Raw genomic sequence first — 25,902 nt, 5'->3', positions numbered from 1 at the left:
GTATTTCGAAAATACATGGGCCTGGCCCAATAATAAGGTGACGCAGCACCTAGAATAGCCTCTGGATGAAATTTATGAAGTGGCATCTTGTATATTTCATCCAAGGCTTCATGCACTCCTTATGGTGGCTTCACAGTCCTGAATTCATCACTTATAACTCTGTTCTTGATCCCCTTGCGCATGCCATCATCTCCATGCTTGAACTTGCTCCAAGGTTCATCTTTCTTGTCCAAGCTAGGCCCTTCATTTGTAAGCAAAACAAATGTATCCAATTTAGGCAACATCATATTCTCATGAACATTATAATCGTTACCAAGAAATGAAAGTACCTGATAATTGAATTGGCGTGCGCGAGCTCTAGTAATTGGTCTAGTATGTATAGCAGCAGGGGTTGTGGGTGTAACAATGGTATTGATGTCCTCATCAGAAGGCCGCCATATTTTCCTACAGTAAGACATAGGAAAGATAATATATAAAGCCCATTACAGAAAGAATCGGCAGTCCAGTTTTAAACAAAAACATTTTACTAGAACTGAAAGCAATGATTTCTTTCAAACATCTGGGTGAGGGCATGGTGCTCTAATCCATTTTTTCATATCTAAACCTCCATTTTTTTGGTGACCAAAACTGATGCATAACAGCACAAGTGCAGAATTGTTCATAAGCATAAGAACAAATACGTAGAGTGCACATATGATATTTCAGTATTTCATCAATACATTAAAGTTTATGAACTGAAAAGAATGCAAAAGGTGAACTAAAAATCAAATAAAAGTTGTATCCTATATAGTTCAAGGTCAAAAGAACAACACAGGGGAACGGTGGGCAGGGCGTGTGCACCTGCTGGGGTAGGGGACGCATACGGGAGCCCAAGGTGCGGCGGAAGGTGGCTCAACACAGTCGGCCTAGGAGCTGCGACGGTGAACGGCCGGGGGCCGCCGGGTTGGACTGCTGATCGCAGCGGCGGCAAACCCAAACGGCCTGGCCACACCGGGATGAGTGGCAACCAGGAGGTAGAGGGGCGTGTCCACGATGGAGAGATTGAACAGCCTATGGTTGCAGCATTGAACTGCATGTACGCGGCGGTGGAGAGAAAGCAGCTCATGAATCTGGTGCAGGGCGACATCCATGGTGCCGGTTGTGTTGCGGGCGGCGGCGGGATCTGGGAAGGAGGCAGCGTCCGGCGGGCAAGGAAAGGAGACGGCGACCGGCGACATGGGGAAGGGAGGCGTCATCCGGCTTTGCGGGGGAGGAAGGCGGCATCCGGCGGCGCGGGGGAGGGAGGCGCCATCCGGCAGGGCGGGGGAGGGAGGCGGCGTCCGGCGGCGCGGGCGAGGGAGGCAGTGTCCGGCGGCACGGGGGAGGGAGCCGGTGTCCGGCGGCACGGGGGAGGGAGGCGGCGGTCGGCGGCGCACGGGAGGGAGTCGGCGGTCGTCTCGCGCGAGGGTGGAGATGGTGGGCGCTCGGGATGGAGACAAGGTCGTGGGGTTGACCAGATGCAAGAGGTTCCGGTGGGCTTTTGGTGCGTACTTCGGGCCATTGGACAGACGGATCGCCTTCTATAGGGAGCCAGGGTAACATAATCTATAATATATAATACCTAAATAGTTCATCCCTACTATGATATTTGTCTCAACATGCAAGCTGTCCACATTAGCAACCATGCCATGTAAGCAAAAATTGATTCCATTTGCAGCCACATCATCATTAACCCTACAGCTAACGCCCACACAATTCTATCAAACAATCATGGGACTCGGTTTTTCCTTAGTACACAACGATCCTGGTAACTGAAGCGACCTGTCATTCAATTTTTCTTTGGAGTAGTATACGCAGCCATTATTTTGGTCACTGAACCGATCTGTCATTTCCTTAGATTCAGTTTTTACTTGGCACGCTACAATCCTGGACTCCTGGTCACTGAAGCAACCCATCGTTTCTATTCATGAACGGACGATGCATCCCCTCTGTAACTGGAGGAATAGCTCAGATGCATTGTCTCTCACTTCCCGACACATCTCATCTTCCCACCTGTTTCTTGTCGAGTTGCGGCCGTTGGAACCGAACTCCGGCGTGACTTCGATGCCAAGATGGGCTTGGATGTTGCGCCACTGCACCGTGCTTGACGGAATCGTCAGCATGCCCATAGTGCGTTGCTGGATCTTGCATGGGCTTCGCACCGCCGACCACCACCAACCGTCTGCATCGGCTTAATCTGCCCCCGACTACCTACAGCTTCGCCACCGGCGTCACCAAGAATCTTGCCGCCACCTTCCGCCAGCCACCCACCCACCCTACAACCCTTAATACCTCCTCCTTTTCCTCTGGCCTGGAGCACGGCGAGACGGTCAGCATGGTGCGCTGTGGGAGAGGAAGAACAGATCGGCCTGGAGCACGGCGAGCCGATCAAGGGGATTTTAGGCGAACGCATAGGAGAATCCAGGTCTCCAGCCAATCGCGTCAAAGGGTTGATCAGCATGCATGCGAGGTGGTGTCCTCGCCGCTCGGATAGAACATGTCGTCGCCGTCCGACGAGCAGGCAAGGAACATGTCCTTAGTCCTTGCTCGGCTGTACGTGTCTCTCTGGCTTAATGACGCGGTGCTGCTGCTACAAGGCGCTACCAAAATTTTAAATTAAGAATTTGTTGGTGGTGATTCATTTTAATTTTATTGGCACGTTGCATCTTTCAACAAGCTAATGTTTGGTATGACAAAACTACAGGGAACGGCACATTCTCATATTACAAAGACAGAATCTATAAGGTTTTACTCTTTTGTCCATTCTGATTATGTTTTCTTGCAGCAAGACTTAATTACTCCATGGTCCATACAGTGATAGTTCATACACAACCTAACAGTATTTCCTTCACATTTTGTTTTCATTAATTTTCAACTCCCAGCTGTTTATACAGAACTATAGATTATAGATATAATAGTAGAAGTCGTCAGTGACAACTTCCTGCTGCACCTGCTTCTTACCACGGGCACATGCATGCAAAGGTTCTGGCAAAAAGCCATCTACGCATGTGTTTTTCCACTCCATATCACCGAAAAGCAACGGTATCTTTCTGGTGCCACCATCAACAGGTAATTGTTAGTTCTGTTGCCTCCAATCTTAGTAGCAGTTGTCTCTCTGCATCTCAGTCAAATTGTACGCTTTCAACTTTCTCAAGCATTCGGCCAAAGTGGAGATCAATATATCAACTAGCATAATTGCTTGCTTTCATTTAGCAAGGTATGAACATAGCTATGCATTTTGCTGGTCTCCTTGGAAATTTCTTATTTATCTTTCCTAAGGTGTTGATTAGATTTATTTTTTTGTCTGAAAAATCATAAAGGTAAGAAAGAAATAAATCTCTACAAGTTGTTGTCGCTCATACTTGTGAACTATTTTTAGCATAGTATAAAAATGTCATTTGTTATCAGTAATGAGATAAGTAGAATTTGATTATCTAATTGGAGTTGTATTTTTATTTATCTTTCCTAAGGTGTTGACTTGATTAAAAAATTGTCCGATTCATCATAAAGGAAAGACTATGGGTTGTTTTCGCTCATTGTTGTGAACTATTTTAGCGGTAGTCTAAAAATACCATCTGTGGTCACTAATGAGATCTAGGGAATTTGGTTATCTAATAGTTGTATTTATTTTATTCCAAACTCGCACGCTAGAATTAGTAGCTTCATTTGTTCCCGTTTGTGCACCTGCTAGCAATAATATTTTTAAGCAATATTAAAGAGCTGGTCCATTGCTGAAAACTAATTTTATTTTCTCACCGTGTATGTAATTTTGCACTATTTATTGAATGAAAACTTCAATCCTGTCTTGCGTCAATCTTCATCTTGCAAAATTAAATCAACTCTAAAGGATCTACCTCTAACAAATACTCATGTTTATCAAATCATCTTTAGTATTCGTGTATATGAGAACCATCTTCAGTGCTATATGGCAATATGACTAATCTTCAAGGTACATATACTGCAAATCCCGTCTTTTTTAGTGTGTGTACTTAACTGCAATGCCAATTTGTTGTGAACATCCCAAAATAGACAGTGTTACATTAGTAAAAAAAAACTTTCTTATGGTTATTGATGCCAATCCGTTTAATATTTAGAAGTTCATGCAACATGTCCCGCAACAACGCGCGGGGTATCCATCTAGTATTATTCTGTTACTAGTAACAAAATAGTCCAGTCCTATTATATATATATATATATATATTTCTTATGTGTCCAGTAGCTAGGCAAAATGAGTGATCGTGCGTGGATGTACACCAGTCACACTAGTCAGAAAGACATGACCATTGAATAGTTAACAAAAACCAAGGGATTTCTGAGAGCCGCATTTGCAAATGGCCAGAGGACAACCTGGTGCCCTTGTGCCAGGTGCAACAATTGGTACAAGAGGACAGAGGATGAAATGGGCAGACACCTGCAGAAGAGGGCTTTTATGCTAGGTTATATGGTGTGGACATTTCATGGCGAGTCTACCCAACGTGCCAGAGCTGAGGTGCTTCGTAGTCGCACCGACGAGCATGGTACCGGGATGGAAGACATGGTGCAAGACTTTGATGATGCTCGGGACTCAGACGATGAGATGGAGGAATCTGCAAAGGCGTTCAATGAAATGTTGGTGTCTTCAAAACATCCTCTCCACGAGCACACGGAGCATTGTTAGCTTGATACTATCTCACAAATAAGGGCTCTGAAGGCTCAATTCAACTTGGGCAGAGAATGCTACGACATGATGATGATAGTATTTGGACATTTTCTACCCAAAGGCCATGTACTACTTGTAAACCTGTACCAGTCAGACAAAATCCTCGGTGCTATTAAGATGCCCTATGAGAAGATACATGACTGTGAGAAAGGATGTGCCTTATTTAGGCTTCAGTATGCGGACTTGAACTATTCTCCCATTTGCAAGTCATCCAGGTATGTTGTGGTAGAAAATGGTATGGGTGATAAGGCGCAGACCAAAATCCCTGTTAATGTTCTTTGGTATATGCCAATCGTACCAAAACTTCAACGTCTTTTCATGGTCAAAGAGACAGCCATATAGATGACATGGCACAAAACGGGCAAATGAACCCAACTAGATGTAGATGGGAAGCTGATGATGGTGCACATATCAGACGGTGAAGCAGGGAAGCACTTCGATGCATTACATGATTACAAAGCGGCAGATCCGAGGCATCTTAGAGTCACCATCAGCAGGGATGGGTTTAGTGTGTTTGGTCTGATGGCAGCCAAATACAGTTGTTGGCTCATATTTGTCATTCCAATCAATCGCCCCGGACAGATTATGTAAAGAAAAAATATTTTCTTGACGATGATAATTCCAGGGCCCAACTATCCGAGGAAGAATATGAATGTGTACATGCAGCCGCTGAAGGACGAATTGCAAGAAGCCTGGGATAATGGGTTCAAGACATACGATGCCTTTAGCAAATGTAACTTTGTAATGCGTGTCTGGTACATGTACTCACCGCATGACTTGCCAGCATATGCGCTATTCATTGGCTGGTGTGTGCATGGAAGGTTCCGTGCCCCACATGCAAGGGAGATCTTGAGTTTCATTGGCTTCAGGCCGGTCGCAAGTTTTCTTGCTTTGACTTCCATAGATAGTTCCTGGATCCTCGCCATAAGTCCAGGAAAGACAAGAAGAACTGCATCAAAGGTAATGTCGGTGTCAAAACCGGCGGATCTCGGGTAGGGGGTCCCGAACTGTGCGTCTAGGCGGATGGTAACAGGAGACAAGGGACACAATGTTTTACCCAGGTTCGGGCCCTCTTGATGGAGGTAAAACCCTACGTCCTGCTTGATTAATATTGATGATATGAGCAGTACAAGAGTAGATCTACCACGAGATCAGGGAGGCTAAACCCTAGAAGCTAGCCTATGGTATGATTGTTGTATGATGAAGTTGTCCTACGGACTAAAACCCTCCGATTTATATAGACACCGGAGAGGGTTAGGGTTACACAAAGTCGGTTACAATGGTAGGAGATCTTGAATATCCGCATCGCCAAGCTTGCCTTCCACGCCAAGGAAAGTCTCATCCGGACACGGGACGAAGTCTTCAATCTTGTATCTTCATAGTCCTGGAGTCCGGCTGAAGGTATAGTCCGGCTACCTGAACACCCCCTAAACCAGGACTCCCTCAGTAGCCCCCGAACCAGGCTTCAATGATGACGAGTCCGGCGCGCAGATTGTCTTTGGCATTGCAAGGCGGGTTCTTCTCCAAATTCCGTGTACCTGCTGAATAATGTCTGATTTTTGTAATGTAGCGCACCTTGGCTTCCATGCCCAATAATGGCCGTCTTCCACGTATCAAACGAATGCGAAAAGTCGGGGTATTTTTACATTCACACCCCTAGCTGCATAAATGAGCCGCCTAGTTAATGGGATGGGGATTCAGATCCAAACCACACCTTCTCCTCTCCACGAGTAATCATCAGAGCGCCTCCATCAAAGGTCCATTCCAACATGGCCAGCCTTCGCAGCTCCTCCTCTCCCCCTTCCAGTCCTAAACCTGGAGATTGGGAGAGGTACTCCATCCCGCACAGCGAGCTAGTGTCGCTTCAGGCCAAGGGATTTCTCCCTCAGGCCTATATGGTCCCAGTCTGAGCCGGACTCGCCACCTATAATGGCGGAGAGCAAGCGGAGAGCACCCCAAATCCCTCAAAAGGAGAGCAGGTGTGCCTTGTCCCTTATCTCGTAAGAGGACTTGGATTTCCAATTCATCCATTTCTCCGCGGGCTTCTGGAGTTCTATGGCCTCCAGCTGCACAATCTCATGCCCGGCTCTATATTGCATATCGCGGGCTTCGTCGCCCTTTGCGAGCTATTCCTGGGTGTTGAGGCCCATTTCGCGCTGTGGAAGAGGTTATTCTGCCTGGTGCCCCGCTCTCAAGAGGGGTCTATATATCAAGTGGGCGGAGCCGAACTGTGGCATATCGTCGGGACCGGATATCTATCCGGAACCCCGAAGAAGGCGTCCGAGGACTAGCCTTTGGAATGGTTTTATATAGATGATGTCCCACTGCCGGATCCTATCCGGGTCGGTCTCCCCGAATTCAACAATGCTCCCTTAAAGAAACGCCTAAGCTGGCGTCCGCGGAGCTCTCAGAGAGAAGGCGACAGGGACGTCCTTCACCTGATGGGTCGGATAAGACTATTGGCTCATTCCGGACTAACCATGATTGGAGTCATGGCCGCATGCATTATGCGGGGGGTGCAGCCACTTCAATATAGAGGCCACCCCATGTGGGATTTTAACGGGGAGGATGACGCCACCCGTTATGGTCGTAAGGGGTCAGCCTCAGCTGCCGCTCTAGTAAAGATCTTATCCTCTTTGTACAAGGGAGAAGAGGAGGAATTCCTCCGCGTCAACCCGCAGGGAGGATTTACTATGCACAACCCTCCGAGTTGGGTAAGTGGACAATTATGCTTGCCCATCCGTTTTATATTCCCATGATTAAATATGTAGTCTAACGATTTCAACGCAGGAACTGTGTCAGGAAGTAAAGGATATAAATAGCCGTCCCCCACTGCCCGAGGATCCAGGACGGTCCCTCGATCCGGACTCTGAAGAGGATTTGGACATATCGGTGGAGCTGATTAACGGGGTGTTTCATCAGCTAAGCAAGGGCGATACCTTGGTGGCCATTACGGCTGATTACCCAGGGTTAATACCGGCCTCCCAGGTAACAGAGAGCGGAGTCTCATCCCCTTGAGAAGGAATCCATTCTCACGCATTTCAGTTTTCCTGATAACGACCGTGTTTTGCAGGGGAGGTTTCCGAGGCGGGAGGCCGAACCTGCGGCGGCTAGCCAATGAGGGGCCGCAGGGCCCCGTGGGGTAAAAAGGAATGTAGTCCGGACTGAGACGCCGGCGCAAAGGTATAGCGCACCCTCTTTTTCCCTGGTGCTATTCCTTTAGGGCATATTAACATTCGTGCTATCTTCAGGACAAAGAGACCTTGCCGGACTACATCTGGAGAGGTTGCCAATCGCGCCTCCACCAGCCAGGCTCCAACGCCTGGCCCGGAAGCGGAAGTGAACACAAGGCATGCACCGGACGCTCCTTCGACAGAGGATGCGGACAGGCTGTCTGCCACCAATTCCGAGGTGGAAAGTGCCCTGAACCATAGGCGTCGCCGGACAGTTCTTCGCGACACTTGTTTCTCCCAAGAGGCATTAGATGCCTTCAATTCGGGAGATGCGTACCTCCGTGCCGCTCAAAATGGTTTAGCCAGAGCCACGGAGCAATATGTAAAAGACATACGAGTAAGAAAATTTTGGTAAATATATATATACCAGTAGCCCCCGAGACTTGAAACAGCTAGAGTAACTGATTTAAGGATCATTTGTTATGCAGGTTCTTACAGAGAAGAATACCGTACTGTCCCAGGAGCTGGAAGAGTGCAAAGCCCAACTGGAGGCCGCACTAGCCGCGGCAGGGGAGCCCAAAGAGAGCCCCTCTGGTAAGATACACTTCAAAAGATTAGTATCTTGCGAAGTGCGGCGTGGGTGTAAATCTGACAAATCTTATTGCAGATGGCGCCGGACTGGATCCGGAGAGGCAACAACTCTTACGCCGGATAAAGGACGGTGAGAGTATGCTGACAAGGGTGAGGCGGGAGAAGAATGATCTTCAGGACGCCAACACCAAGCTGGATGTTGAACTTAAAGATGTTTGTGGCCAGCTGTCAGACTCCACTAAGGAGAATTAGCGGCTTCGACGCGGCATATTTAGTAAGTGCTTAAGCGAATCTTTGAAAGAAAAGAGTTCGGCGAGGAAGTCGACTAACAGAGTAATGTCTGTAGGTATGCTAACGGGTCGTCCTGCAGAGGAGATGCCGGTTCTACGGGTGACCTTCTTCCCGAGCTCTCGCAACTGCACGAGCGAGTTCGGCGGGCGATGCGAGGCGTTGCCCAAGCCTTATGGCCTTCCCACTCCATGCCCGAGGGCCTTGGAGAGCTTTCGGAGAAGCTTAAGGGAGCTCGGCGGCGCTTCTAGTTGTGGAAGATATCGGCCTGCTGACAAGGCGCTAGGGAGGCCTGGGCCATGGTGAAGACGCGGTACACGAAGTCTGACCCAAACCACATGGCCGAGGTCGGACCTGTGGGGCCTGACGGGAAGGAGATCCCTGTAAGCTTAGTGTACAGCCAAGTAGAATTGGCCACAAAGTATTCCCAGCCAGATTGTAAGTTAGACAGCCTGTTAGATGGTATTGAAGAGGAATACAATCAGTCAGAGTGACTATGTAATTTTTAATTGACATGTGTAATGCCTTCTAGCCAGATTGTAGATCTTTTGTCGTTGCCGACCTTTTCGCTTCAACCTCAGGACCTGACGGTCCGGAGTGTGTCCGAATACCCTGCCGGTTATGTAAGAACCGGGGTATGCATGGAGACCAGGCGTAGGGGTCATTAGTGCTTTATCAGACAAGTGCCCAACTAGTTATGTTATATTACATGGTTAGTAAGAAACATCTTCCGGAGAGAATAGTTCCATTAGGGGTTCCTTTCTCTGGGAGGCATGCCCTAAAGTGCATGTCCGGACTGCAAACGCAGGAAAATCATCTGGGGTCATATATATAAATAAGTAAAAAAGGTCATCTTTTAGTTCACCGACCGAATATTCCCTTAAGAACGCTAGCTTTCGGCTTCACCCAGTCTGAGGTACACATCCGGCTGATCCGGCAGTAACAATCGCAGAGGTGCTCCCTTTACCACCTAGCCGAACAATCGGGAACATAGGGGTAAGCACAGGAGCCAGGCAACCCAGCTTGGCCAAAACTTAGTCATGTCGATGCATATAATGGTGAAGAAAAGGTACATGCGGAAGTTTGACACATGTGGTGGGCGTGAAGCCCGAGTAAATAAGCTTCTGTTAAAGAAGCCCCCAGGTTTAATGAGCGCAAGTAGCACATCACTTGAGGAGCCTTTAAGGGCTATAAAATAAAAGAGGGGAAGGAGAGAAATGTAAGACAGAAAATGTAAAAAATGGACAGAGGAAGGAGACAAACACAGAGTCCGGCGCTAGGCATAGAATCTTCGGAGACGGGCTGCGTTCCATGGGTTCGGCTCGAGTCGGTTATCCGACGCATCTTGCAGGCGGTATGCTCCACCAGTCAGGACATGGTCGATTATGAAGGGACCTTCCCACTTGGGCTATAGCTTGTCCTTTTTCTTGTCCGGCAGGCGTAGAACTAATTCGCCAACGTTGTAGTTTTTGGCCCGCACTTCCCTGCTTTGATACCTTCGAGCCTGCTGTTGATAGAATGCGGAACGGGCTTTTGCCACGTCGCGCTCCTCCTCTAAGGCATCCAAACTGTCCTGCCAATCGAGCTCGACTTCCCTTTCTTCGTACATGCGTGCTCGAGGTGAGTCATGAATTATGTCGTAGGGCAAGACTGCCTCTGCACCGTACGCCATAAAAAATGGTGTGTATCGGGTGGTGCGATTCGGCGTGTTCCGCATCCCCAAGAGTACGGAGTCGAGCTCCTCTACCCAGTGCATGTTAGATTACTTGAGGGACCGCACTAATCTGGGTTTGATGCCGCTCATGATGATACCATTTGCACGTTCGACCTGACCGTTTGTTTGTGGGTGATAGACGGAAGCGTAATCGAGCTTGATGCCCATGTTTTTGCACCAGAGTTTTACCTCATCGGCCGTAAAGTTCGTGCCGTTATCGGTGATGATGCTGTGGGGGACGCCATAACGGTGTACGACCCCGGATATAAAGTCTATCACATGTCCGGATTCGGCCGTCTTAACAGGCTTGGCTTCTATCCATTTGGTGAACTTATCCACCATGACCAGTAAGTATTTTTTCTTGTGGGTTCCGCCTTTAAGGGGTCCCACCATGTCAAGCCCCCAGACCGCGAAAGGCCAAGTGATGGGGATAATTTGGAGGGTGGTGGGTGGCATATGGCTTTGGTTTGCAAAAAGCTGGCAACCGACGCATTTTTGGACCAAGTCCTGAGCGTCCGCCCGGGCGGTTGGCCAATAAAAGTCTGTACGGAAAGCCTTGCTTACAAGGGACCGGGCTGCGGCGTGGTGGCCACCAAGTCTGGCATGAATTTCAGCCAGCAGGTTCCGCCCTTCCTCTTCGGAGATGCACCTTTGAAGGACTCCTCTAGTGCTTTTCTTATAAAGTTCTCCCTCATGGACTTTATAGGCTCTAGATCGCCGCACTATACAGCGTGCCTCGTTTTGGTCCTCTGGGAGTTCCTACCTAGTAAGGTAGGCTAGGAATGGTTCTATCCATGGGGCGATAACGGCCATTAGTACGTGGGCTGAGGTTGTGATTTCATTGGCAGAGCCTCTGATTATGTCAGATTGTTCGGCGTCAGACAGTGCGGTTGGGTCCGGGCTAATATTGCCATGTTCCCCTTCCCATACTACGGATGGCTTGAGTAGCCTTTCCAGGAAGATATTGGGGGGGACCGCATCGTGTTTTGCGCCGATGCGTGCCAGGACGTCTGCCGCCTGATTGTTTTCTCGGGCTTTATGGTGAAATTCGAGCCCCTCAAACCGAACTGACATTTTGAGGACGGCGTTGCGGTAAGCTGCCATTTTTGGATCCTTGGCATCAAAGTCTCCATTTATTTGGGATATCGCGAGGTTCGAATCCCCGTGCACCTCTAGGCGTTGAATGCCCATGGATACTGCCATCCGGAGACCATGTAAAAGGGCCTCATATTCGGCTGCATTGTTGGAGTCCGTGTACATAATCTGGAGTACATATTGAACTTTGTCTCCTGTGGGGGACGTCAAAACGACGCCGGCCCCTAGTCCGGCCAACATTTTGGAACCGTCGAAGTGCATGATCCAGTTTGAATATGTGTCGTACTCTTTAGGGAGTTCGGCCTCCGTCCATTCTGCGACGAAGTCGGCCAAAACTTGTGACTTGATAGCTCGCCGTGGCCTATAAGTTATGTCGAACGGGAGGAGCTCGATGTCCCATTTTTCAATCTGGCCCGTTGCATCACGGTTGTTTATAATATTGTTGAGTGGTACTTCCGGTGCTACTATGATTGAACACTCTTGAAAGTAGTGTCGTAGCTTTCGGGATGCCATGAATACCGCATATGCAATCTTTTGATAATGTGGGTACCGTGATTTGCATGGGGTGAGGACAGTGGACACATAGTAAACCGGCTTTTAAAGGGGGAATTTGTGTCCGTCCGTTTCCCGCTCGATGACGAGTACTGCGCTGACAACTTGATGGGTTGCTGCAATGTACAATAGCATTGGTTCGCCGATGTTTGGTGCGGCCAGGACAGGGTTTTTTGCCAATATGGCTTTTATTTCCTCGGGTCCGGCCGTGGCGGCATCCGTCCACTCGAAGTGTTCGGTGCGCCGAAGGAGGCGATAGAGGGGTAGCGCCTTTTCTCCCAAACGGGAGATAAAGCGGCTTAGAGCCGCCACGCATCCGGTTAATTTTTGTATTTGTTTGAGGTCCTTTGGGATATCCAATTGTGACAAAGCTCGGATCTTGGCTGGATTTGCTTCGATTCCTCTACCGGATACAATGAAGCCCAAGAGCTTTCCGGCTGGAACGCCGGAAACGCATTTTCCGGATTTAGCTTGATGTCATATGCTCGGAGGTTGTCAAATGTAAGCCTCAAGTCGTCTACTAGAGATTCGACAGTCTTGTTTTTACGACCACATCATCCACGTATGCCTCTACTGTTTTGCCGATCTGGTTTGCTAGACATGTCTGAATCATGCGCTGATATGTTGCGCCGGCGTTTTTGAGCCCGAAAGGCATTGTGTTGAAGCAGAATGGGCCGTATGGGGTGATGAATGCCATTGCGGCTTGGTATGACTCGGCCATCTTGATTTGATGGTAACCGGAGTATGCGTCGAGGAAGCACAACGAATCGTGTCCTGCAGTGGCGTCGATAATTTCATCGATGCGGGGGAGGGGGAAGGGATCCTTTGGGCAAGCCTTGTTAAGGTCTTTGAAGTCAATGCACAGGCGCCAGGATTTGTCCTTCTTTGGTACCATCACCAAGTTTGCTAGCCAGTCCGGATGTTTTATATCTCTGATGAATCCGACCTCCAATAGTTTGGCTAGCTCCTCTCCCATTGCCTGTCTCTTGGGCTCAGAGAAACGCCGAAGGGATTGTTTGATAGGTTTGAATCCTTTTAGGATATTTAAGCTGTGTTCGGCCAGCCTGCGTGGGATTCCTGGCATGTCTGAAGGGTGCCAGGCAAAAATGTCCTAGTTCTCCCGTAGGAATTCTCGCAGTGCGGCATCTACATCGGGGTTTAATCGTGCCCCGATGGAAGCTATTTTATTGGGGTCCGTTGTATGGACCTGGAATTTGACTATTTCATCCGCTGGTTTAAAGGAGGTGGACTTGGATCTTTTGTCGAGTATCACATCGTCCCTGTTTACCGTGGAGCGCAACATAGTCAGTTCCTCAGCCGCTAGGGCTTCGGACAGTGCCTCAAGGGCCAATGCGGCTGTCTTGTTTTCGGCGCGGAGTGCTATGTCCGGATCACTAGCGAGAGTGATGATTCCGTTCGGCCCAGGCATCTTGAGCTTCATGTACCCGTAATGGGGTATTGCTTGGAAGATTGTAAAGGCTTCCCGCCCGAGCAGAGCGTGGTATCCCCTACTGAACGGGGCCACCTGGAATGTGACCTCTTCGGACCTATAATTATCCGGCGTGCCGAACACCACATCTAGTGTGATTTTTCCTGCACAGCGCGCTTCCCGGCTGGGGATTATTCCTCTAAAGGTTATACTGCTTTGCTCAATGCGGTTCCAGTCTATTTCCATTTTTTGAAAGGTTTCCTCATAAATGAGGTTCAATCCGCTGCCTCCGTCCATGAGTACCTTGGTGAGGCGAAAGCCGTCCACTATAGGACTGAGTACCAATGCGGCTGGTGCTCGAGCTGTTCGCAATTTAGGTTCATCACTGGCATTAAAAGTAATAGCCGTGTCACTCCATGGGTTTATTGTTGCTACTTGATAGACTTCGGCGAGGCTGCGGAGTGTTCTTTTTCGCATATTATTTGATGCGAAAGTCTCGAAGACTGTTAAGACTGTACTGGAGTCCCTGAGGTGGCTTTCTGTGCCCTCCGGAATTAGGAGATCTTCGCCCCTTTTGGCCACCTGCCAGAGTATCCAACATGCTCTAAGGCTATGAGTTGGTGTGGCGTCCTCTGTACTATGAATTTTATAGGGTCCACTAAGTCATCCCTCCAGTATGGTTCCATGCCCTGTAGAGGGTTTTGGTTTTTTGGTTTTTAACCCGGGTGTCTGATGATGATGCACCCTTTTATTTCGGACGAGGTTTCTATTCAGGGCCGGATTGTCCCAAAATTTAGTTTTGGTTTTCCGGGCGCTTTCCATCGCACAGTACTTTCGTACTATGGACGCCAAGTCAGCGAAGTGTGTAAGATCATGACGACTTGTGGCGTTGAGGATTCCCTTGTCCGTGCAATTATTGCAAAAGATTGAGATTGCGTCTTCCTCGCGGTAGTCCTTTATCCTGTTCATAACCAGGAGGAACCTTGCCCACTAATGATGTACTGTTTCTTCAGGCTTTTGCCTGATTTGGGATAGATCGCTTATGTTCGGGTGGGTGGGTGGAATTAAATCCGGAACTTCACCCAATCTAAGACTCAGAGGCCAAGGAGTTGCCGAACTCTGAAGTTTGGATTCCTGGATGTTGTCCGGTGAATCTAGCCTGTTGCCTGATTCTAAGTTCAGGTCTTGAGTTACATCCTCCCATCCGCAGGTATCCGGCCTCGAGGGATCGGGAATACGGATGTAGCTAGTCCTTAAGATAGATGAAGAGTCGCCGCACTGTGCCTCTACCACGGCAACGTGATGGGTGACTTGGGGAGAATGAATTTCTCTTAGATCGGGTTTAAGCCCAACCTGGTCATAATCCGTAGTGACACCCAAGGCGGCGATGCGATCCAAGAGCTCGTTTACGGAATAGAGCTCCATTGGATCTAACTTCTCAACAACCTCCGAGCTGACATGAAGATTGCTTTTGATGACCCGAGAGGTCACCGTCGGTGCAACGGCCGAACAGGCGGTCATGAGAAAACCGCCTAGCCGGAGAGTTTGGCCGACAGCCAAGGCTCTCTTAGTAACGGCGCCATCTTTAAAGATGGTAAGAGGCATCCTTCCTGATTGCGACGGCACAGAGGAACTCTCAATGAAAGCACCAATGTCGGTGTCAAAACCGGCGGATCTCGGGTAGGGGGTCCCGAACTGTGCGTCTAGGCGGATGGTAACAGGAGACAAGGGACACAATGTTTTACCTAGGTTCGGGCCCTCTTAATGGAGGTAAAACCCTATGTCCTGCTCGATTAATATTGATGATATGGGTAGTACAAGAGTAGATCTACCACGAGATCAAGGAGGCTAAACCCTAGAAGCTAGCCTATGGTATGCTTGTTGTATGATGAAGTTGTCCTATGGACTAAAACCCTCCGGTTTATATAGACATCGGAGAGGGTTAGGGTTACACAAAGTCGGTTACAATGGTAGGAGATCTTGAATATCCGCATCGCCAAGCTTGCCTTCCACGCCAAGGAAAGTTCCATCCGGACACGGGACGAAGTCTTCAATCTTGTATCTTCATAGTCCTGGAGTCCGGCTGAAGGTATAGTCCGGCTACCCAAACACCCCCTAAACCAGGACTCCCTCAGGTAGAGTTGTCAAAAACTTTGCACCATCTGCGTTGACAGGCCAAGAGACTCCGGATCAGTTAAATGCTCTCGAGCCACATCCAGAGCGTCCAGGGTATTTCAAGGGGTATAATTCGAAACACGCTTGGACTCACAAGACATGCTTGTGGGATCTGCCTTACTTCAAAGACCTCCTTTGCCCACACAACATCGACGTGATGCATACTGAAAAGAATATCACCGAGGCACTTTTTGGAACATTGTTCGGCATAGAGGGGAAGTCAAAGGATAATACTAAGGACAGAGTCGATCCGGAGGCTCTATGTGATAGCCCGTTACAAAATATGCAACCACCGAAAGGAAAGCAGAACTGGACAAAGTCAAAGGCATGGTTCAATCTTGGAAGGCCGGCAATGAGGGAAATTATCTTGTGGGTGAAAATGCAGTTGATGTTCCCTGATGGGTATGCAGCGAATCTAAAGAGGGGTGCGAATCTTGAAACATTGCATATTTTTGGTCTCAAGAGTCATGATTGGCACATATGGATTGAGCGGGTAATGCCAGTGATGTTCCATGGCTACATCCGTGTGAGGATGAATGGCTAGTACTAGCAGAGCTAAGCTATTTCTTCTATGTTCTTTGTGCGAAAAAACTATCACCTGGCCTGCTAGAAGAAATGGAAGAGTTGGCGCCGAAGTTGATATGCAAGTTAGAGAAGATCTTTCCGCCGGGCTTCTTTAATGCAATGCAGCACTTGATTTCGCATCTCCAAACCGAGGCAAGATTGGGGGGGGGGGCATGCAAAATCGTTGGTGCTACACAACTGAGAGGATGCAGAAGATGCTTTGAGAAAAATGTAAAAATAAACGTAGAATTGAAGCATCAATGGACGTGGAATTCATTACTGAGGAGGTGGCAAACTTCGTGACAGCACACTGTGAAGCTAAAAATTGTCATTTGGATAATCCGAAGCCTCGGTACAATTCTGGCGACCCTAAAAAGGGTGGATCCAACCTCATCCTATTCAAATGGGATCTCGCACAAGGCGGTGCTTCTAATTCCTTAACATTGGATGTCAAAGAATGGTGGATAATTTTGGTACAGTCGATACATCTCCAAATTCTCGCATGGAGCAGTGATCCAAAAGGATTCCGTCAAAGAGTATGAGCTTCTGGCAAAGCATGGAGGCGGCTATCCCGGTTTCATCTCTTGGTCCAAACAAACGGTACTTTCCATTAGACCATTTCATCTTTTCGTCTAATTTGCAGCCAATGCAACAATCTCTTTTGTATTAAACTTGTAGGATAATTCAGAGTTTATGGATGCCGAATTGAGACAAGTCGCTAATGGTTTTGACTTTAAGGGCCGTTCGTTTGACAAATATGACATCAACGGGTATCGCTTTCATACCTATGGCAAAGAGCTATCTTTGGCCGATTGAAAGTCTACATATTGTTGTGTCTCTGCTATCGGCGAAGGAGATACCGAGTATTATGGAAGAGTTGAAGCAATTTATGAACTTCAATTCTATGGTGCAAACCCACCAAACGTTGTAGTTTTCAAATGTTATTGGTTCCAGCCGAAGGAGACTAGAAGGACTCATGAACATATAGGGCTAGTGGAAATCAAACAAAGCACCCATTTGGATGTTCCCGATGTCTATATTACAGCTCAACAGGCAACCCAAGTTTTCTATCTACCATGGGCCTGTCAAAGTGATCCAAGTCTCAATGGTTGGGATGTCGTTTATGAAGTGCCGCCACATGTTAGACCACCTCCACCCAATGAAGAGGATTATGAACCTCACATTAACCCAGACACATATGAAGGAGAATTCTTCCAAGAAACACTTCTTTCCAAAAAATGTTTCAAGAACCGTTCTACTTCACCCTAGAACATTGAAGTAGACAGCGACAGTGAACCTGACTTCAGCCTTGAGCCGGAACAAGAAGAGCTTGAACTAGAAGAGGTTACTATTGCGGATGACCTGTCAATGCTTGACCGATTACATAAAGGTGGCCTTCCACATGATGATGCATTTATTAATGATGATGATGATGCATTTATTGATCCCTAAGCATTTATTGAACCCGACGATGCAGATTATTATTAGGTATTCAATTTTTTATGTTGTACTTGATTTATATAGTTACTTGTATGATTGTATGATTTATATAGTTACTTGTATAAATTTATTACTTTGTATGATTGTTTGTTATACATAGTGCCATGGTCTTGATCCGTCCCCGTTGGCCCTCGCCCGCTTTATGATTCGGATGTGGTAAATTCTCTTTTATAACTATTTGTTGCATTTCACATTTATGACAATTATGGCCATCAAGTTGAGATAGAGATATTTTTATCTAGGAGGTATGTGAACCGGAAATTGCAACCGACCCTCTTGTCAAGAAGTTAAATTTATTTGAAAATTAAAATGAGTATTTGACAGAAAAAATTAAAAGAATTGAAGAAGAGAAGATGATATTGGAGTTGTATGTTGTTGATGTCGTCGATGATCACAAGATGAAGATGAATGCAGTGCTCTTGAAGATTAAGAAGATTAGAAAATATGCCATTGATAATGAGGCTTGGTATCATTATGCCGTTGGATCAATTGTTACCTTAGTTGTGATCTTCATCACATTTGTTGTGATGAGGGTATGTTTTCTCAAGTGTTTTGCTTAACAAATGCATACTTAGCTTAGTTTCCTCCTAAATGGCATATTTTCCTAAGTTAGGTAAAAAATGAGCTATACATATGTAAGTTGGCTCAAAAATGGCATCATCACCTAGGTTAGCACAAAAATGACCTATAGTTGCCTAATTTTTCTCCAAATGGACATAATAAGCTTAGTTGACCTATACTTTACCTAGGATAGCTATAAAATGACCTATAGTTGGCATTTTTTCCTCCTAAATGACTTAATATGCTTAGTTAACTAAAAATGGCATAACTACCTAGGATAGCTCAATAATGATCTATACTTAGCTTACCTACTTCATTTATGACATAATTAGATTACTTAGGTAAAAATGGCATAATAACCTTGGTTTAGCTGCAAACTCTCATATAATTAGTTTATTTTCCTCCAAATAACAAAATAACCTTACCTAGCTCCAAAATGATCAATTTTAACTAGGATAGCTCTAAAATGACCTATACTTACAATTTTGTCCTCCAAAATGAATAAATATGCTTAGTTAGCTCAAAAATGGCATGACTACCTAGGTTAGCTCAAAAAAGACCTATACTTAGCTTGTTCAGCTCATTTATGACATACTTAGCATACTTAGGTCAAAAATGGCATGATAATCTTTGTTACCTCCAAAATGACATAGACTTACCTTATTTTCCTCGAAAATGACATAATAACCTTAATAAGTTCCAAAATGACCTATTTACTTAGCTTAGCTCTTAAATGACCTACACTTAGCATTTTTTACCTAGCTTAGCTAAAAAATGACATTTTTACCTACCTTAGTTAGAAGAATAAGAAGATAAAGAAGAGGAGAGAAAGAAAGAGAAGAAAAAAATCTTCTTCTTCTTCTTCTTCTTCTTCTTTTTCTTCTTCTTCTTCTTCTTCTTCTTCTTCTTCTTCTTCTTCTTCTAGCTAGTCTTCTTCTTCTTCTAACTTTGTTCTTCTAACTTTCTTCTTTCCCAATTTCCAGATTTGGTTTAGATGAGGAAGCTTCTGTGGATGGAGTCTACTCTTCTCCTTGTGCTTCCTTTTTGTTTAGATTTTTCTAGGATGAACAATGTGAAACTTGCTACCTATATATGTATGTATGGATGAAATCATTGTATGCTTGTTGTTGGATATGTTGGCTAGCTATATATGTTGCATATAGACTTTTGATTTGGTATGTATATGTGTTGGACGATCATATCCATATGGCAGGGATATGATTTGGCATGTATATGTGTTCGTATGCTTGTTGAAAGTATTTTAAAATGTGTGTATATATATTTGTGAAATTATGTGAAATTGATTGAATTTAAGAAAGAAAACAAAAAAAACAGAGGCTATACAGGCACTTTGCCATCTGCTGGCACACGACAAAGAGCTTTGCCATTAGCTGGCAGACGACAAAGCTGCAATGTGTCAGCTACCTGTGCAACCTAGGGTGCATTGGGCTTGCCTATATGGCATGCTTTACCGTTTGCTGGCAGACGACAAAGACCTTCGCATCTTTGCCGTCTACCAGCAGAAGGTAAAGCATGCCATGTGTTAGCAACCAGGGGGCATCTAGGTAGGCCTATTTGGGCACTTTGTTGTCTGCTAGCAGACGGCAAAGCACGCCATTAACCCCTTAACGGACCTAAGCTTCCACGTGTGCTGTCCAGGCTCTTTGATGTCTGCTAGCAGATGGCAAAGACCTTTGCTTCTTTGCCGTCCGCCAGCAGACGACAAAGAGCCCTTTGTTGTAGTTTTTTCAACCGGATGTGTTGCCATCTGTTGGGTGACGGCAAAGGCCTTTGCGGTCCGCCGGGCATGCCTTTGCGATCAGCCATGGCAGATGGCAAAGTTCCAGATTATTGTAGTGTGCCTTCCTTGCTTGCGTACAATTTCCTCCAATTGCCTACTCCCGACAAGTCTCCTGTAAACACCTTTCTCTATAATTCCCTTCAATAAACTATTTTCTTGATCAAGTGTATCTTGGCTAAGAGAATCATTTGTGGAATCAAGTGGACTACTAGAAGCAACAATATTGGATTTAACATGATTATTTTTATTACTAGAGGAAGAATATTTCTTTCTCTTGTTGGCATGTAAGTAGACAAGAGGATACATTTGGCAAGGTAAGAAGAACTCTTATTTTGAAGATCATCATTGATAGCTTTTAGAAACTCATGCTCTTCCTCTAAATTTAGCTTCTCGAAGTGTAGCTTCTCATGAGTCTTTAAGAGCTCTCTATGATCCTCTAAAGTTGTTTCATGAGCTAACTTAAGAGTGTTTAGTTCTTTAGTTAGACGCTCAATCTCCTTCTTATCATCGTCATTTGCTTCATCTTGATTAGCATGATTACTAGCAAGTTCATCATAGTTTTCATCACTAGTGTTGTCAACAAGTAAATCATCATCACCTAGCAAATCATATTCATCACTATTGAAATCAACATACTCGGGGTGTGATACCTTAGGGCCTTTAGCCATGAAGCATCTTCCAATTCCTTAATTTGGTGAGTCAAATATGTCGTAGGAGTTGGATGACAGTGCAAGACTGGCAACACCTTCATCTTGAGTATAGTCGGAGTGAGAGTGATAGCTTCTCTCGAAGTAGTTGTCGGAGTCGGAACCGGATACCCATTCACCAACGTGAGCTTGATGTCTTCGTCTTGTGTAGCTCTTCGATGACTTCTCCTTCCTTTCCGAATCCTTGCTTCTACGATAGGGTCTTCATTCATAATGATCATCTTTACTCCTTCTCTCTTTTGGAGGTGACTCATCTCTTCTACTCCTCCTTTTGGTGAGTCATCTCTTTTCTTGTAGGGAGTCGTACACTCACTGGGGTAGTGTCCATGTCTTCCACAATTGCAGCAATTACAATCACGACTACAAGATCTTTTTTCATTGTAGGACATTGACTTGGAGCTTCTCTCTTTGCTTCTATTTTGTCGAACTTGTTGAAGTTCACCATTAAGCTCAATTCTTCATTAGAGACTTGCTTCTCACTTGATGTTGTAGGAGCATCACTTGAAGCTTTGTGAGCACCACTTGACTTATTGTGCTTATCCTTGAGTGACATCTCATGCGAAAAAATTCTACCAATGACTTCTGTGGGCTTGGGATCTTTGTAATTGGGCATCATTTGGATTGAAGTGCATACATTATCATATTTTCCATCCAAGGCTCTTAGGATCTTCTTGGTGATGAATTTGTCGGTCATCTCTTCACTTCCTAAGCCGGCAATCTCATTTGTGATGAGAGCACTCCTAGAGTACATTTCAGCGACTCCTTCACCATCCTTCATTTTGAACTTGTCAAGTTGACTTTGAAGTACATCCAACTTGGATTCCGTGACAGACTTGGTCCTTCGTGCATATCAACAACAGTATCCCAAATTTCATTTGCATTCTCAAGGCAATTTCTTTTGTTGAATTCTTCAGGACACAATCCATTGAAGAGAATATCACAATCTTGAGCATTGTATTGCAACATCTTCATTTCTTCGCTTTTGCTTCACGATCTGGTTCTGTTCCATCCTTGAAGAAATCACCTTTCAAGCCAATACGCACAACAGCCCAAACGACGGAATTATGACCAAGAATATGCATTTTCATCTTATGCTTCCAACTATCAAAAATTGTAGCATCAAAGTAAGGACCTCTATGGTGATAATTTCCCACGCTAGACGCCATACTCTCCTAGGTTGTGAAACCAAGGCTATGATCACCAAAGCTATGGAAATCAAGGCGAATGGAGACCAAAGCTCTGATATCACTTGTAGGGTAGAAAGTATGTCTAGAGGGGGGTGATTAGACTACTTGACCAAATAAAAGTCTATCCTTTTCCCAATTTTAGCTGTGGGCAAATTTTAGCAATTAGCAAAAGTCAAGCAATCAACCTACACATGCAATTCTAAGACTATAGCAGTAGAAAGTAAAACATTGCATATGAAGGTAAAGGGAAGGTTTTGGAGAAGGCAAACACAATGGAGACACGGAGATTTTTGGCGTGGTTCCGATAGGTGGTGCTATCATACGTCCACGCTGAAGGAGACTTCAACCCACGAAGGGTAATGATTGCACGAGTCCACAGAGGGCTCCACCCACAAAGGGTCCACGAAGAAGTAACCGTGTCTATCACACCATGGCCATCGCCCACGAATGACTTGCCTCACTCGAGTAGGTCTACACGAAGTAGGCGATCTCCTTGACCTTACAAACTTCTTGGTTCAACTATACATCTTGATGGAGGCTCCCAAGTGACACCTAACCAATCTAGGAGACACGACTCACCAAAAGGTAATAGATGGTGTGTTGATGATGAAGTCCTTGACCTTGTGCTTCAAATGATAGTCTCCCCAACACTCAACTCTCTCTCTCTCTCTCTCTCTCTCTCTCTCTCTCAGATTTGGCTATGGTGGAAAGATGGTTTGAGTGGAAAGCAACTTGGGGAAGGCCAGAAATCAAGATTCTTGTGGTAGGATTGGAATGTCTTGATCTCAACACATGAGTAGGTGGTTCTGTATCGGAAAATGTATGGTGGAAGTGTAGGCACGTTCTGATGGCTCTCTCAAAAATGGAGAAGGGGGTGGAGGGGTATATATAGCCTCCACACAAAATCCAACCGTTACAGATATTTGACTCATCTCGGTGGGACCGAATGGTTAAACTCGGTGGCACTGATATGTTCAAAAATGTGAACGTTAGGAATATCAGTTGGACCGACTTGAACAACTCGGTGGGACCGATGTGATAGGGCCTAGGGCAAACACCACCTCAGTGGCTCCGTTTGCATCAACTCGGTGAGACCGAAGTGAAGCAATAAGGAAACAAAGAATCTATCAAGCCAACTCGGTGAGACCAAAATAAATGCAACAAGACACAAAGTGTTGGCAAGACCATCTCGGTGAGACCGAGACCCGTATCGGTGAGACCGAACTGTTAGGGTTTCTGGCTGTGGCTATGTCATATGAACTCGGTGGCTCCAGATAGAAAGAATCGGTGGGGCCGAGTTGGAGTTTAGGGTATTGACATATTTGGATGGAGAAAGTGGCTAGGGGTTTTACAGCAATATCACTAAGCATTTGAGAAAGCAAGCCATTAACCAACACCTCATCGCCTTTTAATAGTATTGGCTTTCCTATGGACTCAATGTAATCCTGGATCACTAAAATAAAGATGAAGAGTCTTGAGCTTTTGCCAATATTTGTCCTCAGTATTTTGACGGGTCCACATCTCTATTCCATGCCATGCCATTCATTAAACTTCCTGAAAAAATTATCTTGAATGGATATTAGCTCAATGAGCTATATGTTGTTGTGAATTATCAAAACCACCTGGGGATTAGTTGTAGTTTCAAGCGGGTTGAACATACTCTACGGTAAGACCCTAAAAGGAATGGGCTCCCGATGTCCCGCCTCAGTGAAAGTAGTATGCAATTCCCACGGGGTAGTTGATACATCTATTTTGCATCATGCTTTTATATTGATATTTATTGCATTATGGGATGTTATTACATATTATGGTACAATACTTATGCATTTTCTCTCTTGTTTTACAAGATTTACATGAAGAGGGAGAATGCCGGCAGCTAGAATTCTGGACCAGAAAGGAGCAAATTTGAGATACCTATTCTTCATAACTCCAAAAGTCCTGAAAATTTACAGAGAATTATTTTGGAATATATAAAAAATATTGGGCAAAGAAAATACCTAAGGGGACCCACCAGGTGCCCACAAGCCTGGGGGCACGCCCTACCTCCTAGGCGTGCCCCTAGGGCTTGTGGGCCCCCTAGCAGGTCTCCGGTGCCCATCTTCTGCTATATGGAGGCTTTTGACCTGGAAGAAATCATAAGGAAGCTTTCGGGACGAAGCGCCACCGTCTCGAGGCGGAACCTGGGCAGAAGCAATCTAGGGCTCTGACGGAGCTGTTCTGTCGGAGGAACTTCCTCCTCGAGGGGGGAATCGAAGCCATCGACATCACCGATGATCCTATCATTTAGAGGGGGGAAATATCCATCAACATCTTCACTAGTACCATGTCCTCTCAACCCCTACTTCGTCTCTTGTATCCGATCTTTGTCTCAAAACCTCAGATTGGTACCTGCGGGTTGCTAGTAGTGTCGATTACTCCTTGTAGTTGATGCTAGTTGGTTTATTTGGTGGAAGATTATATATTCAAATCCTTAATGATATTCAATACCACTCTGATCTTGAACATTAACATGCTTTGTGAGTAGTTACTTTTTTTCATGAGGACATGGGAGAAGTCTTGTTATAAGTAATCATGTGAATTTGGTATTTTTTTCAATATTTTGATGAGATGTATGTTGTCTTTCCTCTAGTGGTGTTATGTGAACGTAGACTACATGACACTTCATCATGATTTGGGCCTAGGGTAAGACACTAGGAAGTAATAAGTAGATGATGGTTTACTAGAGTGACAGAAGCTTAAACTCTAGTTTATGCGTTGCTTCGCAAGGGGCTGATTTGGATCCACATGTTTCATGCTATGGTTAGATTTATCTTAATTGTTCTTTCATAGTTGTGATGCTTGCGAGAGGGGTTAATCATAAGTGGGAGGCTTGTCCAAGTAAGGACAGCACCCAAGCAATGGTCCACCCACATATCAAATTATCAAAGTAACGAACGTGAATCATATGAGTATGATGAAAACTAACTTCACAATAATTCCCATGTGTCCTCGGGAGTGCTTTGCTTTATATAGGAGTTCATCCAGGCTTATCCTTTGCTACAAAAAGGATTGGGCCACCTTGCTGCACCTTTGTTACACTTGTTACTTATTACCCGTTATGAATTATCTTATCACAAAACTATTTATTAGCGATAATTTCAGTGCTTTTGGAAAATATCTTGCTAAAAACCGCTTGTCATTTCCTTCTGCCCCTCGTTGGGTTCGACACTCTTACTTATCGAAAGGACTACGATAGATCCCCTATACTTGTGGGTCATCAAGACTCTTTTTTGGCACCGTTGCCGGGGAGTGAAGCGCCTTTGGTGAGTTGAATTTGGTAAGGAAACATTTATATTACATGATGAAATTTATTGTCACTTGTCACTATGGAAAATAATCCTTTAAGGGGTTTGTTCAGGGTATCTTCACCTCGACCAGAAGAGCAAAGAGTTGCTCCTCAACCCACTTCACCTACTAAAAATATTTATTACGAAATTCCTTTGGGTATGATAGAGAAATTGCTAGCTAATCCTTATGCGGGAGATGGAACACTACATACTGATTTGCATCTAATCTATGTGGATGAAGATTATGGATTATTTAAGCTTGCAAGTTTTCCCAAGGATGATGTCAAGAAGAATGTCTTCCCTTTATCTTTGAAGGGAAAGGCAGGCTATGTGATGATATTGGAGCGTGGAACTGCAACCGATTGAAATTGGAATCTCATCAGAAGTTTTATCCTATGTATTTGGTTCATCGTGATCGGAATTATATATATAATTTATGGCCTCATGAAGGAGAAAGTATCGCTCAAGCTTGGGGGAGTCTTAAGTCAATGTTATATTCATGCCCAAATTATGAGCTCTCAA

The sequence above is a fragment of the Triticum dicoccoides genome, chromosome 2A (genome assembly GCF_002162155.2).
Source record: "Triticum dicoccoides isolate Atlit2015 ecotype Zavitan chromosome 2A, WEW_v2.0, whole genome shotgun sequence".
NCBI classification, from domain to species: domain Eukaryota; kingdom Viridiplantae; phylum Streptophyta; class Magnoliopsida; order Poales; family Poaceae; genus Triticum; species Triticum dicoccoides.
The sequence above is the reverse complement of the archived record's forward strand: the minus strand, read 5'-3'. Positions refer to the sequence as shown.